This window comes from Schistocerca serialis, chromosome 6, assembly GCF_023864345.2.
Source record: "Schistocerca serialis cubense isolate TAMUIC-IGC-003099 chromosome 6, iqSchSeri2.2, whole genome shotgun sequence".
Classification (NCBI taxonomy): Eukaryota; Metazoa; Arthropoda; class Insecta; order Orthoptera; family Acrididae; genus Schistocerca; species Schistocerca serialis.
In genome coordinates this window covers 121,601,778-121,620,351 of record NC_064643.1, presented here as the reverse complement: position 1 = coordinate 121,620,351, position 18,574 = coordinate 121,601,778, and positions in this window count along the sequence as shown.

Genomic DNA, 18,574 nt, shown 5'->3' with positions numbered 1-18,574 from the left:
GGAATCTCAAGCGTGCAGACGTATGACACAAGTGATACTTAATCACCTGACGACGTTCGAAGTCAGTGAGTCCCGCGGAGCGCTCCATTTTGCTCTCTCACGATGTCTAATGACCACTGAGGTCGCTGATATGGAGTACGTGGCAGTAAGTGGCAGCACAATGCACCTGATATGAGAAACGTACGTTTTTGGTTGTGTCCGGATACTTTTGATCACATAATATGTGTGGCATAAATTTCAACTTGATGCGTCCATACTTTCCTAAGGAAAAAGGATCTTAACAGACGGATGAGCAGAAAGACAGACAGACGGACAACAAAGGGATCCTATAAGGGTTCCGTTTTTGCTATTTTGTCTCAAACTGACATGGTGAGACCGTGGCTGTGTACAGTTAATGTAGGCTAATTCTTACAAAGAATAAGACAGCAACCAGCCACTGTTAATTCTGCAATTTATTTAGGTAAATACCGCCGTAACCGGTTTCGAACTGTCAAGTTCACCATCAGACGGCTGTTCACATGATTTGCAAGATACACTTTACATAATCGTCAGTTTTCGATTTTTATTCTTCCACTGTGGCGAAATATTCTTGGTGTGTTGGTGCAGTCGAAAAATCCGCGCGATTTTGTTGCGAAGTTGTAGGATTGTATTTTTCAAATATTGCAAAAATATCCAGCACTTATGTAATTTGTACATCACCATATTGTGCAAAGCACCACACACACACACACACACACACACACACACATACACACACACCAAAAAGGGTTTGCCACATGTTTCTATCGGTTGAGGCACAGAACCGTAATACTGAGAGAACGGTCAACTAGAGACGGAAAAGGAATTTTCCGCAATTTAAATGACCAAATGGGCACAAAAACTCTCTACACCACATTTTTATAACTGGTGAGAGGATTTTAAGACGAAATTATGGTAATAAAAAGGGGGGGGGGGGAGTGCAAAAGGTTCTGAAAATACGTAGTAAACCAAAACTGTGGTGATGAAATTACTTTATTTGGGTTTAAAACGGATACGTTAACTTTGTTGGTCCCATCTAAAGGATTCCTTTATACTGGATCGATAATTTTAACCCCTCCCGACGGAGGTTCGAGTCCTCCCTCGGCCATTGGTGTGTGTTTTGTTCTTAGCATAAGTTAGTTTAAGTTAGTTTAAGTAGTGTGTAACTATAGGGACCGACGACCTCAGCAGTTTGGTCCCATAGGAACTTACCACAAATATCCAAAATTTCAAAGCCTTTCTTTAATTATAACTTATTATAGTCAATCAATGATCTATTCGTCCTGCCGGAAGACTCAAGTAGCATTACCCAAGCACTTTTTGTGATTCATCAATCCGATGCAATCCTCAAAAACGTTGCGAAAAGTATACTACGAGTATAATGCATCAACAAATGCCTCAAGGCCATTAAAATCTGCACGGCTACGTGCTAAAATAGCTACATTTTGAAATAACTGCGCTTACAAACGACAAAATTTTTTAATATTATTAAACAACTTGCTAGTTTAAATAAGCCTTAAGAGCGAAATTCGACAATACAAGCTTGGAAATATATATAGTTTTTTCGGTGACTGAATGGAAATTTAACACTGGTTTTCTGTCTGGCATCATTTTCATGATTGTTGAAAATATTTTGAAGTAAGCTGTCAGGACGGCAATCTACAATACAATGTCTGAAACGTTATTATTCCGAGAATGTTGTCTGTTTCTACTTAACCCTACCATATTTTCCCCGTGAAAATACCGGGACCCCTGAAAAGCAGTGATAAACTAATCAGCAGTTTCTTAAATACTGTAACATGTATGGACCTCAGCATGTAAAACCCAATTCTACTTAAATTTCTTGTAGAAATTACGGGGAAGTATCACGCCAATCCTCCATTACTGTAATTAATGCGAAAGCTCTGTCGTCTTCAGTATCTGAGCTTTGATTTAATGACACACGTTTAACAAAACATGTTGATACTGGGAATGTTTTACATTTTTAAACACGTTTGTACGAAAAGAACATAAGCAGAATATCTAATAATGTGTGAAATTCACTTCACGACAGTTAAAAAATTTAATTTTTTTACTCAGTTACTTTTTTGGCGAAAAAAAGGAAAAGAAATCAACTTCCGTTTGTCTCATTTATTGTGATGCAGCCTGCACGATATCAATGTCCCCACTCTGTGGAATCTAATAGTACGTGGCACTGCAAATTTTATATTAAACTTCTTAACTAAGCTTTTCTTCGTCGAGAATAAATTATTTTTATTTTATGTTTGAACAAAAGGTGCATTTGTGTGTAGACATAACATCAGTGTTCACACAGATGACAACACACCACATCAACTGCCAACAAGACTACTTAAACTTTGTACTCTGTCTTCTCTGCCCACAGAAACCGCTAAAATGTTATAAGAATAAGAGGGATAAGAGTCGACCCAGCACACCTCACTGCAAGAAATTGCAAAAATGATTTGCTTTTTAAATTAGAAAGACATTGTCAAGAATATTTAGAACATATTTGCGTCCCAGCTAAAATTCCGGCGACGCAGGAAACAAAGCCAAAAAAGGGACTGTCCCGTTTTCTTTACGAGACGAATTCCAGCTGGCAGGTGCGCTTCTACTGTTCACTGACAAACAGGGAAACAGGCGACAATGAATTTAAATTATTCTGCATTATTGTTCTTTCATAGCACAGTTACGTCGAGTAATCCTAGTTGCTCAGCTCCATCACTCCGTGTTTAAAGGAAAAATCTTTGTCATCATGTGTCTTGTTTAAAGTAAAAAGATTTTTGCTCATGTGCAGTGTAGTATGATTGGAACTGGATACAGTCTCTTTTTTTCCTTTTACAATTTTTGTGTTCTTTTGAATGCTGGTTGACAATTTTGTAAGTGACGTAACATGAATAACAGTGAAAAAAGCAAACGTGCAAAATTAAGTGGGGCGGCATTTCTGAAATTATCGAAGGATAGTCGAGAACGAGAAGCCAATGTTTTAAAAACGCTTGGCAGAGTAGATAAATTTTTCGCAATAAACTTCGAGTTCAAGTAGAACGGATTATATTTCTGGCACTGCAGTTGTTTTAAAGGAAATAAATACAGACGAAACAAAAGTTAAAAATGAAGATAAGCAAGTTGTTCCTGATTTCGAGTTTCACGATAAACTAAGTGTTGAGTCAGACTTACAAAAAGAAATAATCTCGTTAGTGATGATGCCGCACAATGGTGTGTCAATGAATCAACAATCGACATTCTCTTACAACATGGTATTAACCAAAATTGTAACTTATTTATTATTATTCTGGATTTACAATGTGAGTACATTTTTCCAGCACCTATTCTAGATTACAGTAATTCACTAATTATTGTTCTCCACTCTTCTCTATTTGTCCATAAATCTTCAGGAATGTTGTTCTTCCTCATTGCTGACTGAACTCCCTGTATCCATGTATCAGGTGGTCGTCCCCTTTTTCTTCTTCCAATTGGTACCCAGTCGATTATGCATTTTGGTAGCCTTTTCTGTTCCATTCGTCTGATGTGTCCATACCATTTAAGTTGTTTGTGCTCGATGAAATCAATAATTGAATTTTTACATTTCATCTTGTCTCTGATTACTTCATTTCTTATTCTTTCTCGTCTTGATATTCTTGCTGAACGTCTCCAGAAATCCATTTCTGTGGCTAATAATTTTGATTTCAGTTGCCATTTTGTTGTCCACACTTCTGAACCATATGTAATAATGCTCCTAACTATTGTTTTAAAAATCCTTATTTTGTTATCAGTTGTTATGTGTTTGTCCCAGAGAATTCCATTCAATAAAGAGATTGTCGTCTTTCCAGAATTTATTCTTGATCTAATTTCTTTGTCCTGTTTCCCATCATTTGTAATTTTCACACCTAAATATTTATATTCCTCAGTAGCTGTTATTGTTCCCATCCCTTCTTCTAATATTAAGTCTCCATTCACTCCACCAATTACCATGTACTTTGTTTTATTCATGTTTACATTTTGACCTGATTTTTTATATTCTTGAATCAATTTTCTGGTCATGTACTCTATGACCTCACAGTCTTGTGCTATAATCAGTTGGTCATCTGCAAATTGTAACGAGTATATTGTTCTATCATTTATTGGTATTCCCATAGCGTGACATTTTTTCTTCCAATTCTGTAAAGTTACTTCTGTATATATTTTATACAATGTAGGTGAGATGCTACATCCTTGACATAATCCTTTTGTGGCTTGGAATCCATGTGATAGATATTTACCAATTTTTATTTTTGAAATAGAATTTTTATATAAATTTTGAATTGCTTTAATTATTCTTGGATTTATTCCTATTGATATTAAAGCTTTCCATAAACTGGGTAAAGGCACACTATCATAGGCTTTTTCTATATCTATGAATACTAAATGTATGGGTTGTGCCCGAACAATTTTTTTTCAATAATTTGTTGTAGGCAAAAGATATGATCAATTGTTGATCTTTCAGCTCTAAAACCTGCTTGTTCTTCAACCTCCTTTTCTTTGTATTCTTGTTCTAACAAATATTTAATAATTCTTCCATACAATCTACTGAAGGTATTGGTCACTGTTATTCCCCTATAATTTTTACACTCATCTTTCGCTCCTTTTTTATGTATCACTGAAATATATCCTACTTTCAAATCATTTGGGACATCTTCCCCATTTAAACATCTTTCGAAAAGGTTTCTTAACAATTCCATTAATTTCTTTGTTCCTAAATTTAATAATTCTGCAGGAATACCTCCAATGCCTGTAGCCCTTCCATTCTTTAAAGATTTTATTGCAGTTTTTACTGTCTCTATTTCTAAACGGATGTACGTCTCTGCTTGTAGATCTATCATTTCATTATATTCAGGGTTTCCCAAGTATTTTTCCCTGTTTTCTGTTAATAAACTTTTAAAATATTTTTCCCAAGAGTCATGAGTAATATATTTAATATGTGTTGTTTCTTTAGAATTCCTTCTTAAATTTTTTATAGTTTTCCATGCTTCTGTGTTTCTTTTACCACCAATATAGGATTCAATTTTTTGACATGACTGTTCCCAAATTTTGTTTTTTGCTTCTGCAACCTTTTTCTGGATTTTCGCTTGTTGTGCATTAAGCTCTATTTTATCTTGAAGATTTCTGGTATTTAACCATTTTAAATATTTTTCTTTCTTTAATTTCACTTCCTTTTTTAATTTCTTCATTCCAGTAGTATAATGGATGGTTTGTACGTGTTTCTTCTGTTTCTCCTAAAGCTTCCTTGGTGGCTTCATGTAGTTTATTTACAATATAATGATATTGATCTTCTGTATTATCAAACTCTGTTTCTACCAGTTTTTCATCTAATCTCTTTTGATATAAAAATATTGTGGTTTCATTCTCAAAACTATTCAAATTATATTTAGGAATTTTGATTTCTGTTTGTATATTTTTTATAGGACAATTTCGATTTTCTTCAGTGCTTTTTCCTCTGAAGGGGAATAAAAATTTGGAATTTACCAAATAATATACTCTTATGTCATGTATTTTTATCCTCATTTGCTGTTTAATTATAATATAGTCTATTATTGATTTTTGATTCAATGTATCTTTATGCCATGTGTATTTGTGTATTTCTTTATGTTGATAAAAGCCATTTAATATTTTCAATGAATTTTGTTCACAGATATCAATGAGTCTATTACCATTATCATTTATAACATTTTCTCAAATGGTCCTATAATTTTATTTCCAATTTTACTTCCAGTTCTACTGTTAAAATCCCCTGCAATAATAATCTCCCTGGTTTTCCCGATATCCTCTATGATTGCATTTAAATTATTATAGAAATCCTCCTTTTTACAAATTGGTTCATCTTCGCTTATTCCATATACTCCTATAATAGTAATTTTGTATCCATGAATATCAATATTAATTTTAATCAGATTTTCATCAATAGGTTCCCAGTTTGTGACCATTCTTTTGAATTTGTTTTTCATCAATATCGATATCCCCCATTTTGCTCTTTGATTTTTTGGGACACCACTATAGAAATGTGTATATGATCCTATTCGTTCAATACCTCATCGTTTTTTCTTAGTTTCTGGGAGTATAATAATATCTTGATTTCTAGCCTCCATTTCTTTAATCACTTCTCCTACTTTATTTTGTAATCCTTGTATATTCCATACACCAATTAAGACAGTCCGTTTTCTTAGCCTTTTTCGTCTCCTATTATATCCGTCCTGCTGTAATCTTATAGGCTTTTTAACCAGTGAGGTTTTTCCAATGAATGGGGAGTTGGCCCATCACATTAACCCCCAACCTGGAGGACCAGGTAATTTTTGCTCAAGGTTTTCTTCCTTTAGCCTTTGGTAATCCAATACCTAGACTACAAGGCAGTAGTTGCTAGTTTTGGTCCACCCCGGGTATTTTATTTCCCCGGTACCCTCCATATCTGGTGGGCATTCCCCTATCTGCCACCTGGGGAGGCGCCCGATGGGAAACTAGCAACTCCACACGGGCAAAATTGTAACTGATTTTTCTAATTCAAGAAGATCAATAGGTGATACAACCAGATAGTTGAACAAAAATGTATTTTACCGTAAACTTTGAAATGGTGAATCAACTTTGCGTGATTTTCTAGTATACTCCTGTAGCACCGGTGCTGTTTTTTTGTGCACCATGTAAATTGTTCGGAGGTAAGGCCACTATTGCTACTAATGGTATTGGAGATTGGAAAAATATTTCTGATATTTTATCTCGTCATGAGAATTTACTTGAACACAAAAATTCTGAGTTATCACTCTTAACAAGAAAACAGTCATTTGGAACAATAGATAACCATTTCGAGTAATAAGCTGAGACAGAAAAAATGTACTGGTGCAGTGCGTTGAAAAGGGTATTTGCAGTAGTGAAGAAGCTAACAAGTCGTAGACTTCCCCTATATAGACACGTTGAAAGATTCCATTCATTACATAATGGTCAATTTATGATGTCTCTTGACTTACAGCTCATTGAACGATATAGAAACCCAGGGCAGCGACATACAAGTTACCTTTCTTCAATATTCTGTGATGAAATAATAGAGCTTCTTTCTGAACGAATAAAAAGAATTATCATAAGTGAAATAAAACAGGCCAAATATTTCTCTATAACAGTAGATTCTGCTGTGGACATTTCACAAATTTATCAATTATCTTTCATATTAAGATATGTGAAGGAGAATGTTGAACATGTTGAACGTTTCCTTGTGGTTTTACCAAACCCGGGACACAAGTCCGAAAACTTACCTCAGGCCACACCGAAAGTCCTGTCTACAAATGCCATTGATATTACTGAGTGTAGAGGCCAGTCACATGACAACGTAAGCAATATGTCAGGAACCTACATTGATTTGCAGGCACACATTAAAGAACAAAATCCAAAAGCACATTATGTGCCTTGTGCAGCACATTCTTTGAATTTAGTCAGCACTAGTGCTGCAAGCTGTTGTCGGGAAGCATCTTCATTTTCCAATGTTGTGCAAAACCTTTAAAATTTTTTCTCTGCTTCTACAGAGCGCTGGGGTAAACTTCTTTCTTTCATGAAACCAAGAAACAAAACGGTAAAAAGTTTATCAAAAACATGTTGGTCAGCAAGAGAGGAAGCATATGAAAACTGGGAGGGCGTTATCAACGCCCTCACACAAATTGCCAATAATACGTTTGAAAAACCACTTGTGCGAAATGAGGCTTCATCTTTATTGAATCAACTCAGCAGACTAGAAATAGTATTCATGATGACAGTTTGGAAGGACATACTCCGGAGATTTAATAATGTAAATCTGAAATTGCAAAGTCTAAATATTAATACTAAAGTAGTACATGAATTATAGGAATCACTTGTAGGATTTATTGCATCTATTCGTGGCTTGCTCGACTATTATGAAAGCTAATCCATGGAGATTGTGACTGATATAGATTATGAATGCACCTATAAAAGATCACGAAAACGTAAACTTCACGATGACGAAAAAGGAGGACCCTGAAGAAGTTTTTCTGATTGGAAGGGAAAAATTCAGAGTCGAGACATTTCTCCCAGTACTCGACAACTTGTACGCCAAATTAGTGAGGGAAACCTATAGAACACTGTTGGACTCCTTCACAGTTTTCAGTAACCTTTAAGAACAGTTCACCTGACGATATTGTTGAACGCGCAGCAAAACGCCAAGCGTCATATGTCACAGATTTAGAACCTTCCTCCCCTAGTGAATCTGTACATTTCGCTGAACTATTGAAATCTTCTGAGATTAGTGATATAAATGAGTAAATTTTTACGAAAAGAAGATTACAGTCCGCGTATGATACCGTAGTATATTACGACTGATGTGTATTCTTGGCGTCTGCTGAAATGTATAGTTATATACTTAGAAATATACGTTATCGAAGAGTACGCTCAGATGAAAAAGTGTTAATAAATAACGTAGATCAGTTCTGACGATAAATATGTAAGAGCTTTCCTAATACCGTTAGAAAGAGCTATGGTGAGAGCAGCAGCGGCAGTACAAAACTGTTCAGCCCTTACATGGCTTAAAGGTATTGTGTACACTTATTATGCAGCATCTAGCTACAAAGACCCTAATTCTTTACACGTTAACTATTAGATTATAAAATAAATTTGATTTTTCCACACTAGTCTGTAAAATTATGTAATAGCAAATCCAGTTCTGTGTTTGTTGTTCTGTATTTAATTATCAGTTCGTGCACTGATATCTCTATTTCATTTCTTACGCTTATCTATAGAGTCACGTATTAATATCGAACATTTTTTTATCTGTTGCACATTCAAGTTATTAGATCGTAAAACGACAGTCAAATTGTAATTTTGAGCGCATGTCTGAGAAAGTACCTCTTAATTTCTAATGTATGACACGTTCGCTTCAATTTTTAGATCATAACAGAACTTTTTTATTTTTGTTTTCAACGGTTTCGTGTAAAAGAACATATTTAAAAGTGAATATATAAGAAATATCCGTTGTCTCCTACACGCTCTGCTGAATTTTTAGGCCGTGAAAGAAAAGTTATTTTCATTGTATTCGCTTCTGTTGTCTTCCGACGGAAGAACGTGTTAAGACAATGCTGTTTTAGGTTTGTTTTGTCCACTCCGTACACCAAGTACAGTTCAGGAGCCGCATTACATTTTGATTGAGGGTGACTAGACAGCTGTGCGATAGACATTTACAAGACATACGGATAACTGCTGTCTGAATGCACTGTAAATGTCCGTCGTACATTTTTGGCGTCTTCGGAAATTCCATTTTCGACTTTGTTACAATGATTTGAAAATGGGTCTCGGCACGAAACTCGTTATCGAACGAATAAAAAGTAAAAATTTGTCACTTGGACTGGTTTCTCGTTCTACTGATTAACAGACCCAAGCTACTTCATCATGCTGGAAGTTGGTGTAAAATTTGTTTCGCGTTGTTTCAATTTCACGTAAGTAAACTACCAAAATTTTACTGGCTCATATAAATTTCTTTTCATACGAATAACATGCCCTGCTGTAGCAGTGAAAAGAACGAAAGCAGCGGAAAAATGCTGCTGGTGGAGCACAAAAAAGGCTGATCTGGTCCTGTTTAAAAGACCCTGTCTGAAAACTGCGGTACCAGCTGTCTCAATTCTTCCTGCAACAGTACCTTTAAAAATTTTCCAGAAAAAAAAATTTTGCCGTCCGAGCATGGGCACACTTTTTCATGCTGAAAGAGGAAGAGAGAGCGGCAGTGGGAAAGAGACGGAAAAGTAATAAATACTGCAAGATAGTGGTCAGTGATTATGGTATATAGAGGGTGAAAGAGACAATGACAGTTTGATTGAAGGAGAGGGACATAGTGGCAGTGGAACATAGTTGACAGTGACTGAAAACTGCAAGCAGAAAAGTGAGGGAGATAGCGCCAGTGGAAGAGGAATAAAGAGAAGGAGAAAGTGGAAGTGATAATGAGCGACAGAGTCTATGAAAATGTTAGTAAGGAAGAGAGAGATAGTGAGAGTGAGCAGAGACAGCAGTAGTGGGAAGGAAGGAATAAGAGGAGCACGAGGAGAAAGCGAGAGGAGACAGTAGTAGTAGGACAGAACAGGGAAGACAGTGGCTGTGAGACAGGAGTCAGTGACAGAGAGAAACAAACAGAAAATGACTCGGGTGAATTAGTGAGTGAGAATGGGCAAATGAGAGTGGAAAGGTATGAACGATTTGCAGCGATGCGCTAGTGGGTGTGAGCGAGTGACAGTTAGGGGAGCTGGTGGCAGTTTGAGGTGAGCTGCGTCTTAAAAAGGGAGCGAATTTGTTCCCATGACAAAATTTTTGAAGATGCTGAGAAAGGTAGAATGAGGCAAGTGTTACCCCACTTTTCAGTCAGTGTCTTTTAAACAGGAGCATATTCGCCTTTTCTGTGCTCTGATAGAAGCGTATTCCCGCCGTTCGTTTATATACCTGCCAGCGGTCTGTAGGTAAACGAATTTACATTGGTATCGTACCATGTCTGGCGAACGGTCTACCCCACGGGAGTCACACGACATGCCTGGCGTGTGTTACATACTTTTTTTGTCAGGCAGTGTATGTTTGCCTGTTCAACTGGTGAATGACCCTCCTGAAAGAAAACACGTCTGTTGCGGCACTCTCAGAAACTGCAGTATGCTTACGACGTAAAAAAACAAATTGTAATTATGGAACAGCTGCTGCTGAAAATGGCCCTCCAAGCAAACATATTGTTATTTGCATATTCCGGTACGAGCCCCAGTCTCCGCTATTTTGTCGTTGTGTGAGATGAACGGCGGTGGCGGTAAAGCAGTAATTCTGCAGTGTGTCGCAAACTTCCTCAACAGCGTTTCGCGAAAAGACCGTCTTATATCCTTCAAGGGTTCCCCCCTAAGCTCGCAGATCAATTACGCAGCACTCTCTAACTAGTCCAACCGACCGCTAACGAAACTTGCAGCACGCCTCCGAAATGCTTCGATGTGTTACTTTAAGCTGACTTTCTCGTTACCCAAAACACTCGAGCAGTTAACAAGAATGGCACGCACACGTGTTTTGTATGCTGCCTCCCTTACGCGTTCGCTACACCTTCACCCACCCCTCCGAATAAACCGGCCCAGTTGCTGCCATTACGGTTAAGGTGGGAGTCTCCGTCGAGGTACCCGCCTCTAACTCGACGCTAATGGCCGTGAATCAGCCGCCGTGCGAGGTGATAACGAAACCTAAGTGTTCCCTGCCGCAAGCGTTGACAGCCGAACTGTTTAATTCTGACTGTCGTTGCGTCACACGGACCACGAGTCACAGCGCCTCTTATTTTTAGCGCAACTGCCGTGTGTCGCTTTTCCACTTAGATATACAATACATACAACTCATCGTTTGCACACTGCTTGCAAGCTCACCGCTGGGCTACATCACCGCTCATGCGTGCTACAAGTCGATAAGTGAACGCCTACCGCATTTCGTGGATTAATTAATCCACACAGTACAGCATCTTAGAATATGATGATTCGTGGACAAAAGGGGAAACTGTTTAGCAAATGTATAAGATGTTTTCTGAATGAAGATAAGGCAAACGAAAAGAAAATCTCAGGTTAAACAAGGAACATATTTAAAATGATTCAGATGTTTCTGAGCGCTATGGGACTTAACATCTGAGGTCATCAGTCCCGTAGAACTTAGAACTACTTAAACCTAACTAACCTAAGGACATCACACACAACAATGCCACAGGCAGGGTTCGAACTTGCGACCGTAGCGGTCGCGCGGTTCCGGACTGAAGCGCCTAGAACCACTCGGCCACAGCGGCCGGCAACATATTTAAGAGAAGAAGGTAGTTCTGAAATCGGTGAGAGATCCTTAATAGGATACAGCAAATAAAACTAAATATAAGTGTGTGTGTGTGTGTGTGTGTGTGTGTGTGTGTGTGTGTGTTGTGGGGCGGGTTGAGGCGGGGGGTGGGGGTGGGGGTGGAGGAAAGAAAAGGAAAACGTGACAAAGCAAAACGGAAACATTCTCTCATTCAACATGGCATTTGATCATATAAGATTGTAGAAAACTGCAGAAAATTACACTGACGGAAAAAAAATCGCGACATCAAAAAAGAATAGTGCAACATAACCGAAAATTGGTAGGTGTGTTTCTGCATCTCAAAGATATCTATTCAAATTTCGCGCCAGTCATATTAGTAGCGCCACTTTGAAAATGCAAATGTGGTTCGCTTTAAATACGTGCTGTAACGGTCGTGAGTGTTAGTTATCTTCGAAATTAGACTGGTGAGTTGATGTTAGTCAAGAATGCCTTTAAGGGGACAAAGACGTCATTATCAACACTTCACTGAGTTTGAACGAGCTGGCCGGAGTGGCCGTGCGGTTCTAGGCGCTACAGTCTGGAACCGAGCGGCCGCTACGGTCGCAGGTTCGAATCCTGCCTCGGGCATGGATGTGTGTGATGTCCTTAGGTTAGTTAGGTTTAATTAGTTCTAAGTTATAGGCGACTGATGACCTCAGAAATTAAGTCGTATAGTGCTCAGAGCCATTTGAACCATTTGAGATTGAACGGTGTTGTGTAACAGTATTACGAGAAGCTGGATGTAACTTCTGCAATACTTCAGGAAGACTTGGTAGGAATACAGCCACTCTACACGACAGCTGGCAGCGGACAGCTACGAGCCAGACGCCCTGTTGCGTGCATTCCCCTGACCCCAAACCATCGCCGTTTGACAGCTCATTGGAGGCAGGGTGGAGATCTGTTGTGTTTCCTGGCTCGGTGGCCGTGATGGCCGTGTACTAGAAGGAGGCCAGCCGAGGACCTACAACCAACCTGTGTGCGCGCGCTAGACACACTGAACCTACATCCAGTGGCGGATACAGAAAAACCTCAAGGAGGGGGCGCTAAAGATATCTTGAGCTACCTTTACTTTTACCGTAATAAAAAAGTAATCAAGTCAAATGCAACATTTAAGAAGTTTTATTTAAACTCATTATATGGCTCTGAGCACTATGGGACTTAACTTCTGAGGTCATCAGCCGTAAACTGATTATACACATATGCCATCTTATGGTATAAAAAAGTTACAGTTGCGGTATTACGAGTTGTGTATGGGTAACTATTGATACATTATTAGTAAAAATATTGTCACGAGTCTCGTAACAATATTTTTACTGAGAAATTACTATGAATTACTGCTATAAATACTTCACAATCAACTGATCATTCTCACTCTTGGCTATTCTTCACACTTGCACTTGCTACAACTAGGAATTTTTACTTATTCATTCTTCAGTCTTAATATTTTTTATTTCTGAATGTAAACAAACTTCCTATTTTTCGAATAGTCCGTAAGGAAGGTTCTCTGTACAAGAAAACAGTAGAATATTCGCGACTTTCTCGAACAAATGACAGAAATACTTGTTTTGTGAATAAAACTGCCTCTTCCTGCTGCTACTTAATTTGTTTACCCCATACGCGTTTCGCCCTATCTTCTTCAAACGCGTCATCAGTGGGATCTGTAAAGATACAGTTTTGTGAGATTTAGATTATCAAACAGATCACGTAGCGATTTTTTTTTTTTTTGTAAAAAAGGAGTTACTTACGATATGCTGATGTGCGTTTACTCACAACTGGTCTGGAGGTCGCACTACCACTTTTATTACTGCCACATAAGCACAACTTTACGTTCTGATCTTCTTCACACTGTTCACCATGTTTAATAATAAATTTAACCTACCAGTGGTGTGCCAACAGCATCTTTTAACGATTTTAATTTTTAAAATTCGGATACGCGTTACGTTCGATGTTGCGTTAGCTTCGCGTAAATACGGTCACAACAGGCACAGTCCCTATCCATTGTGTGTGAAACAAAAGTGACACTAAACCTAGCAGTCGCAACATATGTACTGCTGCTACACTGCTTATCACGACTCTATGAATGGTTGTGTATTTATAGAAAAAATTAAGAGACACTAGTCAGCACAGATACTTACGAGGTGTGGCTAGAAAAAAACCGGACTAGTACTGGTGAAACAATAAAACGAATGCAATAAGGCTGAAAGTCGCGTGGCCTGTCACGTGACTCTCGCTCCGCCTACTGCTCGAGTTTCATCTGCCTCCTGCACTCAGTCTGCCCGTGGCGTCTGTTTTAAGTAGTTGACGTTTTGTCTGTGCGTCGGAAAATGTTGAGTGTACAGAAAGAACAGCGTGTTAACATCAAATTTTGTTTCAAACTAGGAAAATCTGCAAGTGAAACGTTTGTAATGTTACAACAAGTGTACGGCGATGATTGTTTATCGCGAACACAAGTGTTTGAGTGGTTTAAACTATTTAAAGATGGCCGCGAAGACACCAGTGATGACACTCGCACTGGCAGACCATTGTCAGCAAAAACTGATGCAAACATTGAAAAAATCGGTAAACTTGTTCGACAAGATCACCGTTTAACAATCAGAGCAGTGTCTGAGTTAACAGGAGTTGACAAGGAAAGTGTTAGGCAGATTCTTCATGAAAGTTTCAACATGAACAAAATGTGTTCAAAAATGGTTCCAAAGTGTCTCACAATTGAACAGAAGGAACACCGAAGAATGTTTTGTTCTGACAACCTGGAAAACATTGAAAGTGATCCCACCTTCTTACAAAATGTCATTACTTGCGATGAATCGTGGTTTTTTACTTACGATCCCGAAACTAAACGCCAATCGATGCATTGGAAAACTCCTGGTTCTCCACGACAAAAAAAAGCACACATGTCAAAATCGAAATTCAAGGCAATGATGATTGTTTTTTTTGACATCAAAGGGATTGTGCACATTGATTGGGTACCAGAGGGACAAACAGTGAATCAGCATTACTGCATTAGCGTCCTGGCTACCCTACGTGAGCGAGTACGGAGAAAACGGAACGAGTTGTGGAGAAAAAAGTCATGGATCCTTCACCAAGACAATGCCCCAGCTCACAGTGGGTTGTCAGTGAAGACGTTTTTGGCAAAACACAACATTCCCATCTTAGATCATCCACCCTACTCACCTGATTTGGCCCCCTGTGACTTTTTTCTTTTCCCTAAAGTCAAGTCAGCTTTGAAAGGAACTAGATTTGAGACTGTTGAAGCAGTAAAAGAAAAAGCGACGGAAGTAATGTATAGACTTACCGAAAATGATCTGCAGCATTGCTATGAACAGTGGAAAATTCGTATGGAGCGGTGTAGAGACCGAGGAGGAGAGTACATTGAAGGAGATAACATGAAATTGTAAATAATTGTAAATAAATGTTTTTTCCAGCATCAGTCCGGTTTTTTTCTAGCCGCACCTCGTACATAGCTACTTCACAAAAGCACGTGAGAAAAAGCTAAAGAAAACTTGCAGACACAGGGACTGCAGTCGGCTCGTACACCTGACTATCCAGATAGACCAGGGTCACCCGGAAGTGTGCCTTAGCCGCCCAGTGTATCAGTCTGGCGAACACTGCTGTGCGTGCGAGCCCCGAAGCGGTCGGAAGGGTAAACCGCAGCTGTGCTTATGACAGCGCGTCAGAGGGGGAGCTCTGAACTTTGTCGACAGTGCAGGAGCCGCGCTGCTGCTCAGTGGCGTCCGGCAGTATTCTCCGTAGACTGAACTTGTCTGCTCCAGCAGGCCGATAACCTGAAGCTTGTCTGGCGCAAATGTCTGAGGATAAACAGGGAACAACCAAAGGCGAACTTATGAAAGGGAGTTTTAGTCCCCGTGCAAGTCATTCTTCACTGATTTTGTTATGAATTCATTCTGGACGTTTACGGCCATTTGTAGATGTTGATTATAAACTGAAGCGCCAAACAAACTGGTATAGACGTCCGTATTCAAATACAGAGATACGTCAACAGGCAGAATACGGCGCTGCTGTCGGCAATGCCCATATAAGATAAGTGTCTGGCGCACTTGTTAGGTCGGTTACTGCTGCTACAATGGCAGCTTATCAAGATTTAAGTGAGTTTGAACGTGGTGATATAGCCGGCGCAAGTGCGATCGAACACAGCATCTCCGAGGTAGCGATGATTTTTTTCCCCTTACGACCATTTCACGAGTGTACCGTGAATATCAGGAATCCGGTAAAACATCGAATCTCCGAAATCTCTGCGGTCGGAAAAAGGTATTACAAGAACGGGACCAACGACGACTGAAGAGAATCGTTCAACGTGTCAGAAGCGCAACCCTTCCGGGAATTGCTGCAGGTTTGAATGCTGGGCCATCAACAAGTGTCAGCATGCGAACCAATCAACAAAACATCATCGATATGGGCTTCCGAAGGCCCACTCGTGTACCCTTGATGACTGCACGACACAAAGCGTTGCGCCTCGCTTGGGCCCGTCAGCTCCGACATTGGACTGTTGAAGACTAGAAACATGCTGCCTGGTTGGAGGAGTCTCGTTTCAAATTGTGTCGATCGGGTGCACGTGTACGGGTACGGAGACAATATCATGAATCCATGGACCCTGCATGTCAGCAGGGGACTGTTGAAGCTGGTGGGGGCTCTGTTATGGAATGGGACGTGTGCATCTGGAGTGATATGGGATCCCTGATACGTCTAGATACGACTCTGAAAAGTGACACGTATGTAAGCATCCTGTCTGATCACCTGCATCCATTCAGGCCCATTGTGCATTCCGACAGACTCGGGCAGTTCCAACATGACATTGCGAGATCCCCTCCTAGCAAGGTAATACGCCTTATCTCAAGATTTTGCAAAGGGATCGAAATAATGAATGTGAACAGCCAGGATTTTAAAGTATAGGTCGTTTCGAAATGACTATATCTTGTTCATAAATGAAGACAGATTTTGGGTTGAACTGTAACTTACGCGTCGAAACTGAAAGTTTTCCTCGGCGCCAGTTGCAGGTTCCCGGTTCCTGTCGTCGCTGGTAGGATGAGTTGGCACGGACAGTTGGCTCGTTCGCACGTTCACTACCACTCCATTGAGTCGAGAAGGGGATAACACATCAACAGGTTAAAAGTAGTTAGACTGAGAGCAGAAGAAAGTAGCCGATAGACATGCAGTAGGGTAAGCTGTAGTGGTACAGGTTGCGGGCAGAATCTGTAATGGAAACGTCGAGTGCTGGAGGGGAAGAGCCGTTCTATACTGAAGCCAACGCTCATATTTTATGTAAATATTAAGTGGATCATCTCCATGCCTACACTTGTATCCGAAAAGATCTACTGTCACCTCTGCTTTGGTTGTATTTCAAAAAGAATTCCGCTGAAAACGCAACAATAGCATCAATTTATTTTCGTCTGACTTGGTAACCATTAGTAAGTAGAAGCGTCATGAGTGGCGAATTTTAAGTAAGCCTACGTTTCACTTGTTGCCATGTTAAAATTTACTTCGTTTTCAAACACAGTGGAGTTTACACAATGTTACCTCAGTAACATGTTGTGCAGTCGCAGTTGCAAAAGAATTCTGAAACAGTGATTTGTTACGTGAAGTACTGAGGATAAGTAAGATCAATAGCTTATGAGAAAGTGCGTACTTGGTACAAAAATAATCGTGTGATGTCTTTACTTAGTTCTTCCAAAGCCCACAGCATTTCTCATTTGCCTAGCTAACGATGACAATTAAAAATTACTTTTTTCATCCAAAAAGTTTGTAATTAGAGGAATAACACGGTAGACAATGAAGTCTCACATAATAACGACATGGAAAAATACTCTCCCCTTTGCGTGCTATTATTTTCCAAAATCTCATTTCATACTGCAAACCATTTATGAGTTACGAGGAATGTCATGGACATTTCATTCTGCCTTAATCGCGATCGCAATTGAGTGTGCTGCATCAAATCAGTTTTCTTGAGATTGATAGCTGATAGACATCTCCACCCAAGCCTACGCAAAAATTCAATATATTAGCTAAATTTCATACACAGCAACGTAATATGTAATATGCTCCAAACGCAAAATCATAGCGATCCTTATTGTTCATTGTAAGGTTTTTCGAATTTCGTGCAGTGTCTTACTTAAAGGCAGATATAGCAATAATTGTGACCATTAACGAAATAACAGGCACTTGATTATGAAGCTGACATATAAAGCTATAATTAAAACAAAAATGAATTTTTTTAGAGAATAGTTCTGTAAAATCATTTAAAAAGGACTGCAGGGGTGCACCCTGATTCTGCCATCGCTGTCGGCCGAAAACAGACAACGTCGGCCTCCCTTTTCAAACAGACGAATGAATTCGCCAGGCGCTTCAGACGAACATTGGTTAGTGCGCATCGGCCACCTATCCTGCGTGGGCCCTACATCTGCGTGGCATGATTTAACAATGAAATCTCTCAACAATAAATCCACCGCAAGGAGCATCCGGTTCTTTGATTGGCACCTCTGGTTTCTAAGGTCTCGTGATCTTGATCTCAAGTTATCGTCTGCAACTGCAGTTTCCCTCTGATCAAAAACCTCGATTCGCCACTGCAGTAACTACAGATGTGCTCACAACAGTATGGGACGGATTTTGCTATCGTCTGGATGTTTGTCGCGTGTCCTTTGGAGAACACACTGCGCATTTGTAAAAAAAAGTCTTTGATCCTAAACGGAATTCAAAGAAGTACCAAAAT